The sequence below is a fragment of the Triticum urartu genome, chromosome 5A, assembly GCF_056163025.1.
Source record: "Triticum urartu cultivar PI428250 chromosome 5A, HENAU_Tu73, whole genome shotgun sequence".
Classification (NCBI taxonomy): Eukaryota; Viridiplantae; Streptophyta; class Magnoliopsida; order Poales; family Poaceae; genus Triticum; species Triticum urartu.
Window position 1 is genome coordinate 680525267 of NC_141877.1, and position 20222 is coordinate 680545488.

Here is a 20222-nt window from a genome sequence, read left to right on the forward strand (position 1 = left end):
CTTTCTTCTTTTCTGTACGTACGCATAATCAGAATAAAACTAGAGTATACAAAATGGGTCCAAATTAGTTCTCTTAGATTTGTCTAGATACGAATCGACGTATCTAACACTAAACCGTATCTACATACGGATACGGATGTACCTAGAAAAATCTCAGTCAACTAACTCGGGACCAAGGAATTACTAAAATCCTACTACTATATATGTGTAGACGTTATAAACACACACATGCTCAAAAATAAAAATATGTTTAAATTATTGGATGTCCAAGACTTCTTCCTCCTACATCCACCGACGGCAAGTCATGAGCATAGCTCGATGTCACTGAGCAAACTTTTCAAACTTAGGAGCTTGTAGAAGCGGCAGCCGAGAAATCATAGTCGATACAGACCATGAGACGCCGCCGGCCAATCAAACTATTCCATTCCACTTCTGAATGACGGAAAAAAAAGCTTTTTATTACCGATGGACTGATCCTAGGAGTTCAGACTGACGGTTACATGGTTGTTCGGTTGTGTGCTTATTTTCCTTCCCCACTCAAAAACAAGAGCAAATCGCCACCCCGGAGAAGATAACACCGATAGGGGGGCTGTATAAACTCCCAAGACCACGAAAGCCAGCCGAATATATACTGGTCCACTGGAAACGTGAATCGGCCCCCGGAAGACCCGCCGGAGACAGATCCACACACCCTTGGCCGGATATTCTACTAGTATACCTACCTACCCACCTAGGAGTACCCACCTACCCGGGGCTGCCAGCTGGCCCGACTCACCTGGAACAAGAAACGTCTTTCATTCATCAGATTCTTTCTAGAACACGGTCAATGCCTCCCGGATTCCATTCATCAGATTCTTTCTTCTTTTCTGTATATACGCATAATCAGAATAAAACCAGAGTATACGAAACGGGTCCAAATTAGTTCTCTTAGATTTGTCTAGATACGAATTGACGTATCTAACACTAAAACGTGTCTACATTCGGATACAGATGTACCTAGAGAAATCTCAGTCAACTAACTCGGGACCAAGAAATTACTAAAATCCTACTACTATATATGTGTAGACGTTACAAACACACACATGCTCAAAAATAAAATTACGTTTAAATTCTTGGATGTCCAAGTCTTCTTCCTCCTAGATCCACCGACGCCAAGTCGTGAGGATAGCTCGATGTCACCTATGGCCTTCCGCCTCGGCGGAGCAAACTGAGCGAACTTTTCAAACTCAGGAGCTTGTAGAAACGGCAGCCGAGAAGTCGTAGTCGATACAAACCATTAGACGCCGCCGGCCAATCGAACTATTCTGTTCCACTGCTGAATGACGGAAACAAAAGCTTTTTCTTACCGATGGACTGATCCTGGGAGTTCAGACTAACGATTAGATGGTTGTTCGGTTCTGTGCTTATTTTCCTTCCCCACTAAAAAACAAGAGCAAATCGCCACCCTGAAGAAGATAACACTGGTAGGGGGCCTGTATAAACTCCCAAGACCACGAAAGCCAGCCGAATACATACTGGTCCACTAGAAACGTGAACCAGCCCCCGGAACTACCGCCGGATATAGATCCACACACCCTCGGCCGGATATTCTACTAGTATACCTACCTACCCACCTACCCAGGGCTGCCAGCTGGCCCGACTCACCCGGAACAAGAAACGGTTTTCATTCATCAGATTCTTTCTAGAAGAAGATCAATGCCTCCCGGATTCCATTCATCAGATTCTTTCTTCTTTTCTGTACGTACGCATAATCAGAATAAAACCAGAGTATACAAAACGGGTCCAAATTAGTTCTCTTAGATTTGTCTAGATACAAATTGACGTATCTAACACTAAAACGTGTCTACATACGGATACAGATGTACCTAGACAAATCTCAGTCAACTAACTCGGGACCAAGGAATTACTAAAATCCTACTACTATATATGTGTAGACGTTACGAACACACCCGTGCTCAACAATAAAATTACGTTTAAATTCTTGGATGTCCAAGTCTTCTTCCTCCTACATCCACCGACGGCAAGTCGTGACCATAGCTCGATGTCACATCTGGCCTTCCGCCTCGGCGGAGCAAATTGAGCAAACTTTTCAAACTAAGGACCTTGTAGAAGCAGCAGCCGAGAAGTCGTAGTCGATATACAGACCATGAGACGTAGACGGCCAATAGAACTATTCCATTCCACTACCGAATGACGAAAACAAAAGCTTTTTCTTACCGACGGACTGATCCTGGGAGTTCAGACTGACGGTTAGATGGTTGTTCGGTTGTGTGCTTATTTTTCATCCCCACTCAAAAGCAAGAGCAAATCGCCACCCCGGAGAAGATAACACCGATAGGGGGGCTGTATAAAATCCCAAGACCACGAAAGCCAGTCAAATATATACTGGTGCACTCGAAACGTGAACCGGCCCCCGGAGGACCCGCCGGAGACAGATCCACACAACCTCGGCCGGATATTCTACTAGTATACCTACCTACCCACCTAGGAGTACCCACCTACCCGGGGCTGCCAGCTAGCCCGACTCACCCGGAACAAGAAATGGCTTTCATTCATCAGATTATTTCTAAAAGAAGATCAATACCTCCCGGATTCCATTCGTCAGATTCTTTCTTCTTTTCTGTACGTACGTATAATCACTATAAAACTAGAGTATACAAAACGGGTCCAAATTAGTTCTCTTAGATTTGTCTAGATACGAATTGACGTATCTAACACTAAAACGTGTCTACATACGGATACGGATGTACCTAGACAAATCTCAGTCAACTAACTCAGGACCAAGGAATTACTAAAATCCTACTACTATATATGTGTAGACGTTACAAACACACACATGCTCAAAAATAAAATTACGTTTAAATTCTTGGATGTCCAAGTCTTCTTCCTCCTACATCATCCGACGACAAGTCATGAGCATAGCTCGATGTCACCTATGGCCTTCCGCCTCGGCAGATTAAACTGAGCAAACTTTTCAAACTCGGGAGCTTGTAGAAGCGGCAGCCGAGAAGTCGTAGTCGATACAGACCATGACACGCCGGCGGCCAATCGAACTATTCCATTCCACTGCTGAATGACGGAAGCAAAAGCTTTTTGTTACCGATGGACTAATCCTGGGAGTTCAGACTGACGGTTAGATGGTTGTTCGGTTGTGTGCTTATTTTACTTCCCCACTCAAAAACAAGAGCAAATCGCCACCCCGTAGAAGATAACACCGATAGGGGGGCTGTATAAACTCCCAAGACCACGAAAGCCAGCCGAATATATACTGGTCCGCTGGAAACGTGAACCGGCCCCCGGAAGACCCGCCGGAGACAGAACCACACACCCTCGGCCGGATATTCTACTAGTATACCTAGCTACCCAGCTAGGAGTACCCACCTACCCGGGGCTGCCAGCTGGCCCGACTCACCCGGAACAAGAATCGGCTTTCATTCATCAAATTCTTTCTAGAAGAAGATCAATGCCTCCCGGATTCCATTCATCAGATTCTTTCTTCTTTTCTGTACATACGCATAATCAGAATAAAACCAGAGTATACAAAATGGGTCCAAATTAGTTCTCTTAGGTTTGTCTAGATACGAATTGACGTATCTAACACTAAAACGTGTCTACATACGGATACAGATGTACCTAGACAAATCTCAGTCAACTAACTCGGGACCAAGGAATTACTAAAATCCTACTACTATATATGTGTAGACGTTACAAACACACATGCTCAAAAATAAAATTACGTTTAAATTCTTGGATATCCAAGTCTTCTTCCTCCAACATCCACCGACGACAAGTCGTGAGAATAGCTCGATGTCACCTATGGCCTTCCGCCTCGGTGGAGCAAACTGAGCAAACTTTTCAAACCAAGGAGCTTGTAGAAGCGGCAGCCGAGAAGTCGTAGTCGATACAGACCATGAGACGCCGTCGGCCAATCGAACTATTCCATTCCACTGCCGAATGACGGAAACAAAAACTTTTTCTTACCGATGGACTGATCCTGGGAGTTCAGACTGACGGTTAGATGGTTGTTCGGTTGTGTGCTTATTTTCCTACCCCACTCAAAAACAAGAGCAAATGGCCACCCCGGAGAATATAACACCGATAGGGGGGCCGTATAAACTCCCAAGACCACGAAAGCCAGCCGAATACATACTGGTCCACTCGAAACGTGAACCGGCCCCCGGAGGACCCGCCGGAGACAGATCCACACACCCTCGGCCGGATATTGTACTAGTATACCTACCTACCCGCCTAGGAGTACCCACCAACCCGGGGCTGCCAGCTGGCCCGACTCACCCGGAACAAGAAATGGCTTTCATTCATCAGATTCTTTCTAGAAGAAGATCAATACCTTCCATATTCCATTCATCAGATTCTTTCTTCTTTTCGGTACGTATGCATAATCAGAATAAAACCAGAGTATACAAAACGGGTCCAAATTAGTTCTCTTAGATTTGTCTAGATACAAATTGGCATATCTAACACCAAAACGTGTCTACATATGGATACGGATGTACCTAGACGAATCTCAGTCAACTAACTCGGGTCCAAGGAATTACTAAAATCCTACTATTATATATGTGTAGACGTTACAAACACACACATGCTCAAAAATAAAATTACGTCTAAATTCTTGGATGCCCAAGTCTTCTTCCTCCTACATCCGCCGACGGCAAGTCGTGAGCATAGCTCGATGTCACCTATGGCCTTCCGCCTCGGCGGAGCAAACTAAGCAAACTTTTCAAACTCAGTAGCTTGTAGAAGCGGCAGCCGAGAAGTCGTAGTCGATACAAACCATGAGACACCACCAGCCAATCGAACTATTCCATTCCACAGCTGAATGACGGAAGCAAAACTTTTTCTTACCGATGGACTGATCCTAGGAGTTCAGATTGACGGTTAGATGGTTGTTCGGTTGTGCGCTTATTTTACTTCCCCACTCAAAAACAAGAGCAAATCGCCACCCCGGAGAAGATAACACCGATAGGGAGGCTGTATACACTCCCAAGACCAGGAAAGCCAGCCGAATATATACAGGTTCGCTGGAAACGTGAACCGACCCCCGGGAGACCCGCCGGAGACAGATCCACACACCCTCGGCCGGATATTCCACTAGTATGCCTACCTACCCACCTAGGAGTACCCACCTACCCGGGGCTGCCAGGTGGCCCGACTCACCCGGAACAAGAAATGGCTTTCATTCATCAGATTCTTTCTAGAAGAAGATCAATATCTCCCGGATTCCATTCGTCAGATTCTTTCTTCTTTTCTGTACGTACGCATAATCAGAATAAAACCAGAGTATACAAAACGAGTCCAAATTAGTTCTCTTAGATTTGTCTAGATACAAATTGACGTATCTAACACTAAAACGTGTCTACATACGGATACAGATGTACCTAGACGAATCTCAGTCAACTAACTCGGGACCAAGGAAATACTAAAATCCTACTATTATATATGTGTAGATGTTACAAACACACACATGATCAAAAATAAAATTACGTCTAAATTTCTTGGATGCCCAAGTCTTCTTCCTCCTACATCCACCGACGGCAAGTCGTGAGCATAGCTCGATGTCACCTATGGCCTTCCGCCTCGGCGGAGCAAACTGAGCAAACTTTTCAAACTAAGGAGCTTGTAGAAGCGGCAGCCGAGAAGTCGTAGTCGATACAGACCATGAGACGCCGTCGGCTGATCGAACTATTCCATTCCACTGCTGAATGACGGAAACAAAAGCTTTTTATTACCGATGGACTGATCCTGGGAGTTCAGACTGACGGTTACATGGTTGTTCGGTTGTGGGCTTATTTTCCTTCCCCACTCAAAAATAAGAGCAAATCGCCACCCCGGAGAAGATAACACCGATAGGGGGGCTGTATAAACTCCCAAGACCACGAAAGCCAGCCGAATATATACTGGTCCGCTGGAAACGTGAAGCGGCCCCCGGAAGACCCTCCGGAGACAGATCCACACACCCTTGGCCGGATATTCTACTAGTATACCTACCTACCCACCTAGGAGTACCCATTTACCCGGGGCTGCCAGCTGGCCCGACTCACCCGGAACAAGAAACGGCTTTCATTCATCATATTCTTTCTAGAACAAGATCAATGCCTCCCGGATTCCATTCATCGGATTCTTTCTTCTTTTCTGTACGTACGCATAATCAGAATAAAACCAGAGTATACAAAACGGATCCAAATTAGTTCTCTTAGATTTGTCTAGATACGAATTGACGTATCTAACACTAAAACGTGTCTACATACGGATACAGATGTACCTAGACAAATCTCAGTCAACTAACTCGGGACCAAGGAATTACTAAAATCCTACTAATATATATGTGTAGACGTTACAAACACACACATGATCAAAAATAAAATTACGTTTAAATTCTTGGATGTCCAAGTCTTCTTCCTCCTACATCATCCGACGACAAGTCCTGAGCATAGCTTGATGTCACCTATGGCCTTCCGCCTCGGCGGAGCAAACTGAGCAAATTTTTCAAACTCGGGAGCTTGTAGAAGCGGCAGCCAAGAAGTCGTAGTCGATACAGACCATGAGACGCCGCCGGCCAATCGAACTATTCCATTCCACTGCTGAATGACGAAAACAAAAGTTTTTTCTTACCGATGGACTAATCCCGGGAGTTCAGACTGACAGTTAGATGGTTCTTCGGTTGTGTGCTTATTTTCCTTCCCCACTTAAAAACAAGAGCAAATGGCCACCCCGGAGAAGATAACACTGATAGGGGGGCTGTATAAACTCCCATGACCACGAAAGCCAGCCGAATATATACTGGTCCACTGGAAACGTGAACCGGCCCCGGAAGACCCGCCGGAGACAGATCCACAGACCCTCGGCCGGATATTCTATTAGTATACCTACCTACCCACCTAGGAGTACCCACCTACCCGGGGCTGTCAGCTGGCCCGACTCACCCGAAACAAGAAACGACTTGCATTCATCAGATTCTTTCTAGAAGAAGATGAATGCCTCTCGAATTCCATTCATCAGATTCTTTCTTCTTTTCTGTACGTACGCATAATCAGAATAAAACCAGATTATACAAAACGGGTCCAAATTAGTTCTCTTAGATTTGTCTAGATACGAATTGACGTATCTAACACTAAAACGTGTCTACATACGAATAAGGATGAACCTACACAAATCTCAGTCAACTAACTCGGGATCAAGCAATTACTAAAATCCTACTACTATATATATGTAGACGTTACATACACACAAATGCTCAAAAATAAACTTACGTTTAAATTCTTGGATGTCCATGTCTTCTTCCTCCTCCAACCACCGACGGCAAGTCGTGAGCATAGCTCGATGTCACCTATGGCCTTCCGCCTCGGCGGAGCAAACTGAGCAAACTTTTCAAACTCAGGAGCTTGTAGAAGCGGTAGCCGAGAAGTCGTAGTCGATACAGACCATGAGACGCCGCCGGCCAATCGAACTATTCCATTCCACTGCTGAATGACGGAAACAAAAGCTTTTTCTTACAGATGGACTGATCCTGGGAGTTCAGACTGACGGTTAGATGGTTGTTCGGTTGTGTGCTTATTTTCCTTCCCCACTCAAAAACAAGAGCAAATCGCCACCCCGGAGAAGATAACACTGATAGGGGGGCTGTATAAAGTCCCAAGACCACGAAAGCCAGCCGAATATATACTGGTCCACCGGAAACGTGAACCGGCCCCCGGAAGACCCGCCGGAGACAGATCCACACACCCTCGGCCTGATAATCTACTAGTATACCTACCTACCCACCTAGGAGTACCCACCTACCCGGGGCTGCCAGCTGGCCTGACTCGCCCGGAACAAGAAACGGCTTTCATTCATCAGATTCTTTCTAGAAGAAGATCAATGCCTCTCGGATTCCATTCATCAGATTCTTTCTTCTTTTCTGTGCGTATGCATAATCAGAATAAAACCAGAGTATACAAAACGGGTCCAAATTAGTTCTCTTAGATTTGTCTAGATACGAATTGACGTATCTAACACTAAAACGTGTCTACATACGGATACAGATGTACCTAGACAAATCTCAGTCAACTAACTCGGGACCAAGGAATTACTAAAATCCTACAACTATATATGTGTAGACGTTACAAACACACATGCTCAAAAATAAAATTACGTTTAAATTCTTGGATGTCCAAGTCTTCTTCCTCCAACATCCACCGACGACAAGTCGTGAGAATAGCTCGATGTCACCTATGGCCTTCCGCCTCGGTGGAGCAAACTGAGCAAACTTTTCAAACCAAGGAGCTTGTAGAAGCGGCAGCCGAGAAGTCGTAGTCGATACAGACCATGAGACGCCGTCGGCCAATCGAACTATTCCATTCCACTGCCGAATGACGGAAACAAAAGCTTTTTCTTACCGATGGACTGATCCTGGGAGTTCAGACTGACGGTTAGATGGTTGTTCGGTTGTGTGCTTATTTTCCTACCCCACTCAAAAACAAGAGCAAATGGCCACCCCGGAGAATATAACACCGATAGGGGGGCCGTATAAACTCCCAAGACCACGAAAGCCAGCCGAATACATACTGGTCCACTCGAAACGTGAACCGGCCCCCGGAGGACCCGCCGGAGACAGATCCACACACCCTCGGCCGGATATTGTACTAGTATACCTACCTACCCGCCTAGGAGTACCCACCAACCCGGGGCTGCCAGCTGGCCCGACTCACCCGGAACAAGAAATGGCTTTCATTCATCAGATTCTTTCTAGAAGAACATCAATACCTTCCATATTCCATTCATCAGATTCTTTCTTCTTTTCGGTACGTATGCATAATCAGAATAAAACCAGAGTATACAAAACGGGTCCAAATTAGTTCTCTTAGATTTGTCTAGATACAAATTGGCATATCTAACACTAAAACGTGTCTACATACGGATACGGATGTACCTAGACGAATCTCAGTCAACTAACTCGGGACCAGGGAATTACAAAAATCCTACTATTATATATGTGTAGACGTTACAAACACACACATGCTCAAAAATAAAATTACGTCTAAATTCTTGGATGCCCAAGTCTTCTTCCTCCTACATCCGCCGACGGCAAGTCGTGAGCATAGCTCGATGTCACCTATGGCCTTCCGCCTCGGCGGAGCAAACTGAGCAAACTTTTCAAACTCAGTAGCTTGTAGAAGCGGCAGCCGAGAAGTCGTAGTCGATACAGACCATGAGACACCACCGGCCAATCGAACTATTCCATTCCACAGCTGAATGACGGAAGCAAAACTTTTTCTTACCGATGGACTGATCCTAGGAGTTCAGATTGACGGTTAGATGGTTGTTCGGTTGTGCGCTTATTTTACTTCCCCACTCAAAAATAAGAGCAAATCGCCACCCTGGAGAAGATAACACCGATAGGGAGGCTGTATACACTCCCAAGACCAGGAAAGTCAGCCGAATATATACAGGTTCGCTCGAAACGTGAACCGACCCCCAGGAGACCCGCCGGAGACAGATCCACACACCCTCGGCCGGATATTCCACTAGTATACCTACCTACCCACCTAGGAGTACCCACCTACCCGGGGCTGCCAGCTGGCCCGACTCACCCGGAACAAGAAATGGCTTTCATTCATCAGATTCTTTCTAGAAGAAGATCAATATCTCCCGGATTCCATTCGTTAGATTCTTTCTTCTTTTCTGTACGTACGCATAATCAAAATAAAACCAGAGTATACAAAACGAGTCCAAATTAGTTCTCTTAGATTTGTCTAGATACAAATTGACGTATCTAACACTAAAACGTGTCTACATACGGATACAGATGTACCTAGACGAATCTCAGTCAACTAACTCGGGACCAAGGAATTACTAAAATCCTACTATTATATATGTGTAGATGTTACAAACACACACATGCTCAAAAATAAAATTACGTCTAAATTTCGTGGATGCCCAAGTCTTCTTCCTCCTACATCCACCGACGGCAAGTCGTGAGCATAGCTCGATGTCACCTATGGCCTTCCGCCTCGGCGGAGCAAACTGAGCAAACTTTTCAAACTAAGGAGCTTGTAGAAGCGGCAGCCGAGAAATCGTAGTCGATACAGACCATGAGACGCCGTCGGCCGATCGAACTATTCCATTCCACTGCTGAATGACGGAAACCAAAGCTTTTTATTACCGATGGACTGATCCTGGGAGTTCAGACTGACGGTTACATGGTTGTTCGGTTGTGGGCTTATTTTCCTTCCCCACTCAAAAATAAGAGCAAATCGCCACCCCGGAGAAGATAACACCGATAGGGGGGCTGTATAAACTCCCAAGACCACGAAAGCCAGCCAAATATATACTGGTCCACTGGAAACGTGAAGCGGCCCCCGGAAGACCCTCCGGAGACAGATCCACACACCCTTGGCCGGATATTCTACTAGTATACCTACCTACCCACCTAGGAGTACCCATTTACCCGGGGCTGCCAGCTGGCCCGACTCACCCGGAACAAGAAACGGCTTTCATTCATCATATTCTTTCTAGAACAAGATCAATGCCTCCCGGATTCCATTCATCGGATTCTTTCTTCTTTTCTGTACGTACGCATAATCAGAATAAAACCAGAGTATACAAATTGGATCCAAATTAGTTCTCTTAGATTTGTCTAGATACGAATTGACGTATCTAACACTAAAACGTGTCTACATTCGGATACGGATGTACCTAGACAAATCTCAGTCAACTAACTCGGGACCAAGGAATTACTAAAATCCTACTACTATGTATGTGTAGACGTTACAAACACACACATGCTCAAAAATAAAATTACGTTTAAATTCTTGGATGTCCAAGTCTTCTTCCTCCTACATCATCCGACGACAAGTCCTGAGCATAGCTTGATGTCACCTATGGCCTTCCGCCTTGGCGGAGCAAACTGAGCAAATTTTTCAAACTCGGGAGCTTGTAGAAGCGGCAGCCGAGAAGTCGTAGTCGATACAGACCATGAGACGCCGCCGGCCAATCGAACTATTCCATTCCACTGCTGAATGACGAAAACAAAAGTTTTTTCTTACCGATGGACTGATCCCGGGAGTTCAGACTGACAGTTAGATGGTTCTTCGGTTGTGTGCTTATTTTCCTTCCCCACTCAAAAACAAGAGCAAATGGCCACCCCGGAGAATATAACACCGATAGGGGGGCTGTATAAACTCCCATGACCACGAAAGCCAGCCGAATATATAGTGGTCCACTGGAAACGTGAACCGGCCCCCGGAAGACCCGCCGGAGACAAATCCACAGACCCTCGGCCGGATATTCTATTAGTATACCTACCTACCCACCTAGGAGTACCCACCTACCCGGGGCTGTCAGCTGGCCCGGAAACAAGAAATGACTTGCATTCATCAGATTCTTTCTAGAAGAAGATGAATGCCTCTCGGATTCCATTCATCAGATTCTTTCCTCTTTTCTGTACGTACGCATAATCAGAATAAAACCAGAGTATACAAAACGGGTTCAAGTTAGTTCTCTTAGATTTGTCTAGATACGAATTGACGTATCTAACACTAAAACGTGTCTACATACGAATAAGGATGAACCTACACAAATCTCAGTCAACTAACTCGGGATCAAGCAATTACTAAAATCCTACTACTATATATATGTAGACGTTACATACACACAAATGCTCAAAAATAAACTTACGTTTAAATTCTTGGATGTCCATGTCTTCTTCCTCCTGCATCCACCGACGGCAAGTCGTGAGCATAGCTCGATGTCACCTATGGCCTTCCGCCTCGGCGGAGCAAACTGAGCAAACTTTTCAAACTCAGGAGCTTGTAGAAGCGGTAGCCGAGAAGTCGTAGTCGATACAGACCATGAGATGCCGCCAGCCAATCGAACTATTCCATTCCACTGCTGAATGACGGAAACAAAAGCTTTTTCTTACAGATGGACTGATCCTGGGAGTTCAGACTGACGGTTAGATGGTTGTTCGGTTGTGTGCTTATTTTCCTTCCCCACTCAAAAACAAGAGCAAATCGCCACCCCGGAGAAGATAACACTTATAGGGGGGCTGTATAAACTCCCAAGACCATGAAAGCCAGCCGAATATATACTGGTCCATCGGAAACGTGAACCGGCCCCCGGAAGACCCGCCGGAGACAGATCCACACACCCTCGGCCTGATAATCTACTAGTATACCTACCTACCCACCTAGGAGTACCCACCTACCCGGGGCTGCCAGCTGGCCTGACTCACCCGGAACAAGAAACGGCTTTCATTCATCAGATTCTTTCTCGAAGAAGATCAATGCCTCTCGGATTCCATTCATCAGATTCTTTCTTCTTTTCTGTGACTATGCATAATCAGAATAAAACCAGAGTATACAAAACGGGCCCAAATTAGTTCTCTTAGATTTGTCTAGATACGAATTGACGTATCTAACACTAAAACGTGTCTACATACGGATACGGATGTACCTAGACAAATCTCAGTCAACTAACTCGGGACCATGGAATTACTAAAATCCTGCTACTATATATGTGTAGACGTTACAAACACACACATGCTCAAAAATAAAATTACGTTTATATTCTTGGATGTCGAAGTGTTCTTCCTCCTACATCCACCGACGGCAAGTCGTGAGCATAGCTCGATGTCACCTATGGCCTTCCACCTCGGCGGAACAAACTGAGCAAACTTTTCAAACTAAGGAGCTTGTAGAAGCAGCAGCCGAGAAGTCGTAGTCGATACAGACCATGAGACGCCGTCGGCCAATCGAACTATTCCATTCCACTGCCGAATGACGGAAACAAAAGCTTTTTCTTACCGATGGACTGATCCTGGGAGTTCAGACTAACGGTTAGATGGTTGTTCGGTTGTGTGCTTATTTTCCTTCCTCACTCAAAAACAAGAGCAAATCGCCACCACGGAGAAGATAACACCGATAGGGGGGCTGTATAAACTCCCAAGACCACGAAAGACAGCCGAATATATACTGGTCCACTCGAAACATGAAGCGGCCCCCAGAGGACCCGCCGGAGACAGATCAACACACCCTCGGCCGGATATTCTACTAATATACCTACCTACCCACCTAGGAGTACCCACCTACCCGGGGCTGCGAGCTGGCCCGACTCACCTGGAACAAGAAATGGCTTTCATTCATCAGATTCTTTCTAGAAGAAGATCAATACCTCCCGGATTCCATTCATCAAATTATTTCTTCTTTTCTGTACGTACGCATAATCAGAATAAACCATAGTATACAAAACGGGTCCAAATTAGTTCTCTTAGATTTGTCTAGATACGAATTGACGTATCTAACACTAAAACGTGTCTACATACGGATACGGATGTACCTAGACGAATCTCAGTCAACTAACACGGGACCAAGGAATTACTAAAATCCTACTATTATATATGTGTAGACGTTACAAACACACTCATGCTCAAAAATAAAATTATGTTTTAATTCTTGGATGTCCAAGTCTTCTTCCTCCTACATCCACCGACGGCGAGTCGTGAGCATAGCTCGATGTCACCTATGGCCTTCCGCCTCGGCGGAGCAAACTGAGCAAACTTTTCAAACTCGGGAGCTTGTAGAAGCGGCAGCCGAGAAGTCGTAGTCGATACAGACCATGACACGCCAGCGGCCAATCGAACTATTCCATTCCACTGCTGAATGACGGAAGCAAAAGATTTTTGTTACCGATGGACTGATCCTGGGAGTTCAGACTGACAGTTAGATGGTTGTTCGGTTGTGTGCTTATTTTACTTCCCCACTCAAAAACAAGAACAAATCGCCACCCCGTGGAAGATAACACCGATAGGTGGGCTGTATAAACTCCCAAGACCACAAAAGCCAGCCGAATATATACTGGTCCGCTGGAAACGTGAACCGGCCCCCGGAAGACCCGCCGGAGACAGAACCACACACCCTCGGCCGGATATTCTACTAGTATACCTAGCTACCCACCTAGGAGTACCCACCTACCTGGGGCTGCCAGCTGGCCCGACTCATACGGAACAAGAAATGGCTTTCATTCATCAAATTCTTTCTAGAAGAAGATCAATGCCTCCCGGATTCCATTCATCAGATTCTTTCTTCTTTTGTGTACGTACGCATAATCAGAATAAAACCAGAGTATACAAAATGGGTGCAAATTAGTTCTCTTAGGTTTGTCTACATAAGAATTGACGTATCTAACACTAAAACGTGTCTACATACGGATACAGATGTACCTAGACAAATCTCACACAACTAACTCGGGACCAAGGAATTAATAAAATCCTACTACTATATATGTGTAGACGTTACAAACACACATGCTCAAAAATAAAATTACGTTTAAATTCTTGGATGTCCAAGTCTTCTTCCTCCAACATCCACCGACGACAAGTCGTGAGAATAGCTCGATGTCACCTACGGCCTTCCGCCTCGGTGGCGCAAACTGAGCAAACTTTTCAAACTAAGGAGCTTGTAGAAGCGGCAGCCGAGAAGTCATAGTCGACACAGACCATGAGACGCCGTCGGCCAATCAAACTATTCCATTCCACTGCCGAATGACGGAAACAAAAGCTTTTTCTTACCGATGGACTGTTCTTGGGAGTTCAGACTGACGGTTAGATGGTTGTTCAGTTGTGTGCTTATTTTCCTTCCCCACTCAAATACAAGAGCAAATGGCCACCCCGGAGAAGATAACACCGATAGGGGGGCCGTATAAACTCCCAAGACCACGAAAGCCAGCCGAATATATACTGGTCCACTCGAAACGTGAACCGGCCCCCGGAGGACTCGCCGGAGACAGATCCACACACCCTCGGCCGGATATTGTACTAGTATACCTACCTACCCACCTAGGAGTACCCACCTACCCGGGGCTGCCAGCTGGGCCGACTCACCCGGAACAAGAAATGGCTTTCATTCATCAGATTCTTTCTAGAAGAAGATCAATACCTTCCATATTCCATTCATCAGATTCTTTCTTCTTTTCTATACGTACGCATAATCAGAATAAAACCAGAGTATACAAAACGGGTCCAAATTAGTTCTCTTAGATTTGTCTAGATACAAATTGGCGTATCTAACACTAAAATGTGTCTACATACAGATACGGATGTACCTAGACGAATCTCAGTCAACTAACTCGGGACCAAAGAATTGAAAATCCTACTATTATATATGTGTAGACGTTACAAACACACACATGCTCAAAAATAAAATTACGTCTAAATTCTTGGATGCCCAAGTCTTCTTCCTCCTACATCCGCCGACGGCAAGTCGTGAGCATAGCTCAAGAAGTCGTAGTCGATACAGACCATGAGATGCCGCCAGCCAATCGAACTATTCCATTCCACTGCTGAATGACGGAAGCAAAACTTTTTCTTACAGATGGACTGATCCTGGGAGTTCAGACTGACGGTTAGATGGTTGTTCGGTTGTGTGCTTATTTTCCTTCCCCACTCAAAAACAAGAGCAAATCGCCACCCCGGAGAAGATAACACTTATAGGAGGGTTGTATAAACTCTCAAGACCACGAAAGCCAGCCGAATATATACTGGTCCACCGGAAACGTGAACCGGCCCCCGGAAGACCCGCCGGAGACAGATCCACACACCTTCGGCCTGATAATCTACTAGTATACCTACCTACCCACCTAGGAGTACCCACCTACCCGGGGCTGCCAGCTGGCCTGACTCACCCGGAATAAGAAACGGCTTTCATTCATCAGATTCTTTCTCAAAGAAGATCAATGCCTCTCGGATTCCATTCATCAGATTCTTTCTTCTTTTCTGTGACTATGCATAATCAGAATAAAACCAGAGTATACAAAACGGGCCCAAATTAGTTCTCTTAGATTTGTCTAGATACGAATTGACGTATCTAACACTAAAACGTGTCTACATACGTATACGGATGTACCTAGACAAATCTCAGTCAACTAACTCGGGACCATGGAATTACTAAAATCCTGCTACTATATATGTGTAGACGTTACAAACACACACATGCTCAAAAATAAAATTACGTTTATATTCTTGGATGTCGAAGTGTTCTTCCTCCTACATCCACCGACGGCAAGTCGTGAGCATAGCTCGATGTCACCTATGGCCTTCCGCCTCGGCGGAGCAAACTGAGCAAACTTTTCAAACTAAGGAGCTTGTAGAAGCGGCAGCCGAGAAGTCGTAGTCGATACAGACCATGAGACGCCGTCGGCCAATGGAACTATTCCATTCCACTGCCGAATGACGGAAACAAAAGCTTTTTCTTACCGATGGACTGATCCTGGGAGTTCAGACTAACGGTTAGATGGTTGTTCGGTTGTGTGCTTATTTTCCTTCCTCACTCAAAAACAAGAGCAAATCGCCACCACGGAGAAGATAACACCGATAGGGGGGCTGTATAAACTCCCAAGACCACGAAAGCCAGCCAAATATATATTGGTCCACTGGAAACGTGAAGCGGCCCCGGAAGACCCGCCGGAGACAGATCCACACACCCTTGGCCGGATATTCTACTAGTATACCTACCTACCCACCTAGGAGTACCCACCTACCCGGGGCTGCGAGCTGGCCCGACTCACCTGAAACAAGAAATGGCTTTCATTCATCAGATTCTTTCTAGAAGAAGATCAATGCCTCCCGGATTCCATTCATCAAATTATTTCTTCTTTTCTGTACGTACGCATAATCAGAATAAAACCAGAGTATACAAACCGGATCCAAATTAGTTCTCTTAGATTTGTCTAGATACGAATTGACGTATCTAACACTAAAACGTGTCTACATACGGATACGGATGTACCAAGACAAATCTCAGTCAACTAACACGGGACCAAGGAATTACTAAAATCCTACTGCTATATATGTGTAGACGTTACAAACACACTCATGCTCAAAAATAAAATTACGTTTAAATTCTTGGATGTCCAAGTCTTCTTCCTCCTACATCCACCGATGGCAAGTCGTGAGCATAGCTCGATGTCACCTATGGCCTTCCGCCTCGGCGGAGCAAACTGAGCAAACTTTTCAAACTCGGGAGCTTGTAGAAGCGGCAGCCGAGAAGTCGTAGTCGATACAAACCATGAGACACCACCGGCCAATCGAACTATTCCATTCCACAGCTGAATGACGGAAGCAAAACTTTTTCTTACCGATGGACTGATCCTAGGAGTTCAGATTGACGGTTAGATGGTTGTTCGGTTGTGCGCTTATTTTACTTCCCCACTCAAAAACAAGAGCAAATCGCCACCCTGGAGAAGATAACACCGATAGGGAGGCTGTATAAACTCCCAAGACCAGGAAAGCCAGCCGAATATATACAGGTCTGTTGGAAACGTGAACCGGCCCCCGGGAGACCCGCCGGAGACAGATCCACACACCCTCGGCCGGATATTCCACTAGTATACCTACCTACCCACCTAGGAGTACCCACCTACCCGGGGCTGCCAGCTAGCCCGACTCACCCGGAACAAGAAATGGCTTTCATTCATCAGATTCTTTCTAGAAGAAGATCAATATCTCTCGGATTCCATTCATCAGATTCTTTCTTCTTTTCTGTACGTACGCATAATCAGAATAAAACCAGAGTATACAAAACGGGTGCAAATTAGTTCTCTTAGATTTGTCTAGATACAAATTGACGTATCTAACACTAAAACGTGTCTACATACGGATACAGATGTACCTAGACGAATCTCAGTCAACTAACTCGGGACCAAGGAATTACTAAAATCCTACTATTATATATGTGTAGATGTTACAAACACACACATGCTCAAAAATAAAATTACGTCTAAATTCTTGGATGCCCAAGTCTTCTTCCTCCTACATCCACCGACGGCAAGTCGTGAGCATAGCTCGATGTCACCTATGGCCTTCCGCCTCGGCGGAGCAAACTGAGCAAACTTTTCAAACTAAGGAGCTTGTAGAAGCGGCAGCCGAGAAGTCATAGTCGAGACAGACCATGAGACGCCGTCGGCCAATCGAACTATTCCATTCCACTGCTGAATGACGGAAACAAAAGCTTTTTATTACCGATGGACTGATCCTGGGAGTTCAGACCGACGGTTACATGGTTGTTCGGTTGTGGGCTTATTTTCCTTCCCCACTCAAAAATAAGAGCAAATCGCCACCCCGGAGAAGATAACACCGATAGGGGGGCTGTATAAACTCCCAAGACCACGAAAGCCAGCCAAATATATACTGGTCCACTGGAAACGTGAAGCGGCCCCCGGAAGACCCGCCGGAGACAGATCCACACACCCTTGGCCGGATATTCTACTAGTATACCACCTACCCATCTAGGAGTACCCATTTACCCGGGGCTGCCAGCTGGCCCGGCTCACCCGGAACAAGAAACGGCTTTCATTCATCAGATTCTTTCTAGAACAAGATCAATGCCTCCCGGATTCCATTCATCAGATTCTTTCTTCTTTTCTGTACGTACGCATAATCAGAATAAAATCAGAGTATACAAAACGGGTCCAAATTAGTTCTCTTAGATTTGTCTAGATACGAATTGACGTATCTAACACTAAAACGTGTCTACATTCGGATACAGATGTACCTAGAGAAATCTCAGTCAACTAACTCGGGACCAAGGAATTACTAAAATCCTACTACTATATATGTGTAGACGTTACAAACACACACATGTTCAAAAATAAAATTACGTTTAAATTCTTGGATGTCCAAGTCTTCTTCCTCCTAGATCCACCCACGGCAAGTGGTGAGCATAGCTCGATGTCACCTATGGCCTTCCGCCTCGGCGGAGCAAACTGAGCAAACTTTTCAAACTCAGGAACTTGTAGAAAGGACAGCCGAGAAGTCATAGTCGATACAAACCATGAGACGCCGCCGGCCAATCGAACTATTCCGTTCCACTGCTGAATGACGAAAACAAAAGCTTTTTCTTACCAATGGACTTATCCTGGGAGTTCAGACTGACGGTTAGATGGTTGTTCGGTTGTGTGCTTATTTTCTTTCCCCACTCAAAAACAAGAGCAAATCGTCACCCTGGAGAAGATAACATAAACTCCCAAGACCACAAAAGCCAGCCGAATATATACTGGTCCACTGGAAACATGAACCAGCCCCCGAAAGACCCGCCGGACACAGATCCACACACCCTCGGCCGGATATAAGCACACTAACGGAACGAGGAAAGAGCGGGGATAACATTATTACTGCACCGGAACAATACCGCCGCTTTGCCGCTTCAAGCCAAACTCAAAGACTCTTAAGAAAACCTGAAGAAATCAACGAAGCACTCCACGACATGTTCTGGTTTTGATGTTTTCTCACGCTAGGCCGGGTTGTTGTTGAAGATCGCAGAGCTGGGTCGCCAACACTGTTGTCAAGCACCACCTAATGAAGACCACCACTCGAGCACACATCTCCTTTGCCATCCCGTAGCTGCCCTCCAATTCCTCCACAAGCAGTCCGCCCCTGATCAAGACCTCCCGCCGCCGCCGCCGCCGCACGGGCTTTGCCTGGCAACGTGCCTTGGCGGCAGCAAGAGGGGATTTCGGTCACTAGCCTGGTCCTCTCCACGAAATGCTATTAGTATCACGTTAAGCCAAAATCCCACATGAGTTTCCTGCAATGAGTCAAGGTGCAATGGTCACAATAAAGAAACACCGGAATTTTAGAGGAGAGGGAGGGAGAGAGAGAAAGAGGGGGAGAGAGAGAGAGAGAGAGAGAGAGAGAGAGAGAAGGTGCATTGGACTTTGCAAAGTAAAAATACTACAAAAAGGTTTGAGCTCATGTGAAATCGTTACGGAATGAGGGGTATAGGTATGGATTCCATAGGACTTTGCAAAGTTGAAGATTTTATCATTATTCAGTAAAGAGGAGTTATGGTTGGTACCTGCAGGCTTAGGGATCTCAGGAACTTTCACCTTCCTGTTCTCTTGGGCTAGCTCCATCATGGTCTTCCCCCTTGCAGTCAAATCTTGTGCTCTGCCCAGTAGCTTGGACAGGGCTCCACTACTCTTTCAAAGCTGGTGGCATCTTCGGAGCCTCTGGGATAACTTCTTCTGGCTGCTCATCTTGTTGGTCTTCCCCCATAGGTTCTTCTATATCATAACAGAATTGTCCAGCATCATCAACCAGCTCCATCTCTAATCAAATAAAAGCACTGATTTTCATCAGGGTGGTCAGCTACAATCAAAAGCAGTTAAGTACAGAGCTAGTCAATATTGCCAATCTCAAAATCAGGAGCTCAAAGTGTGGAATTGATATGCCA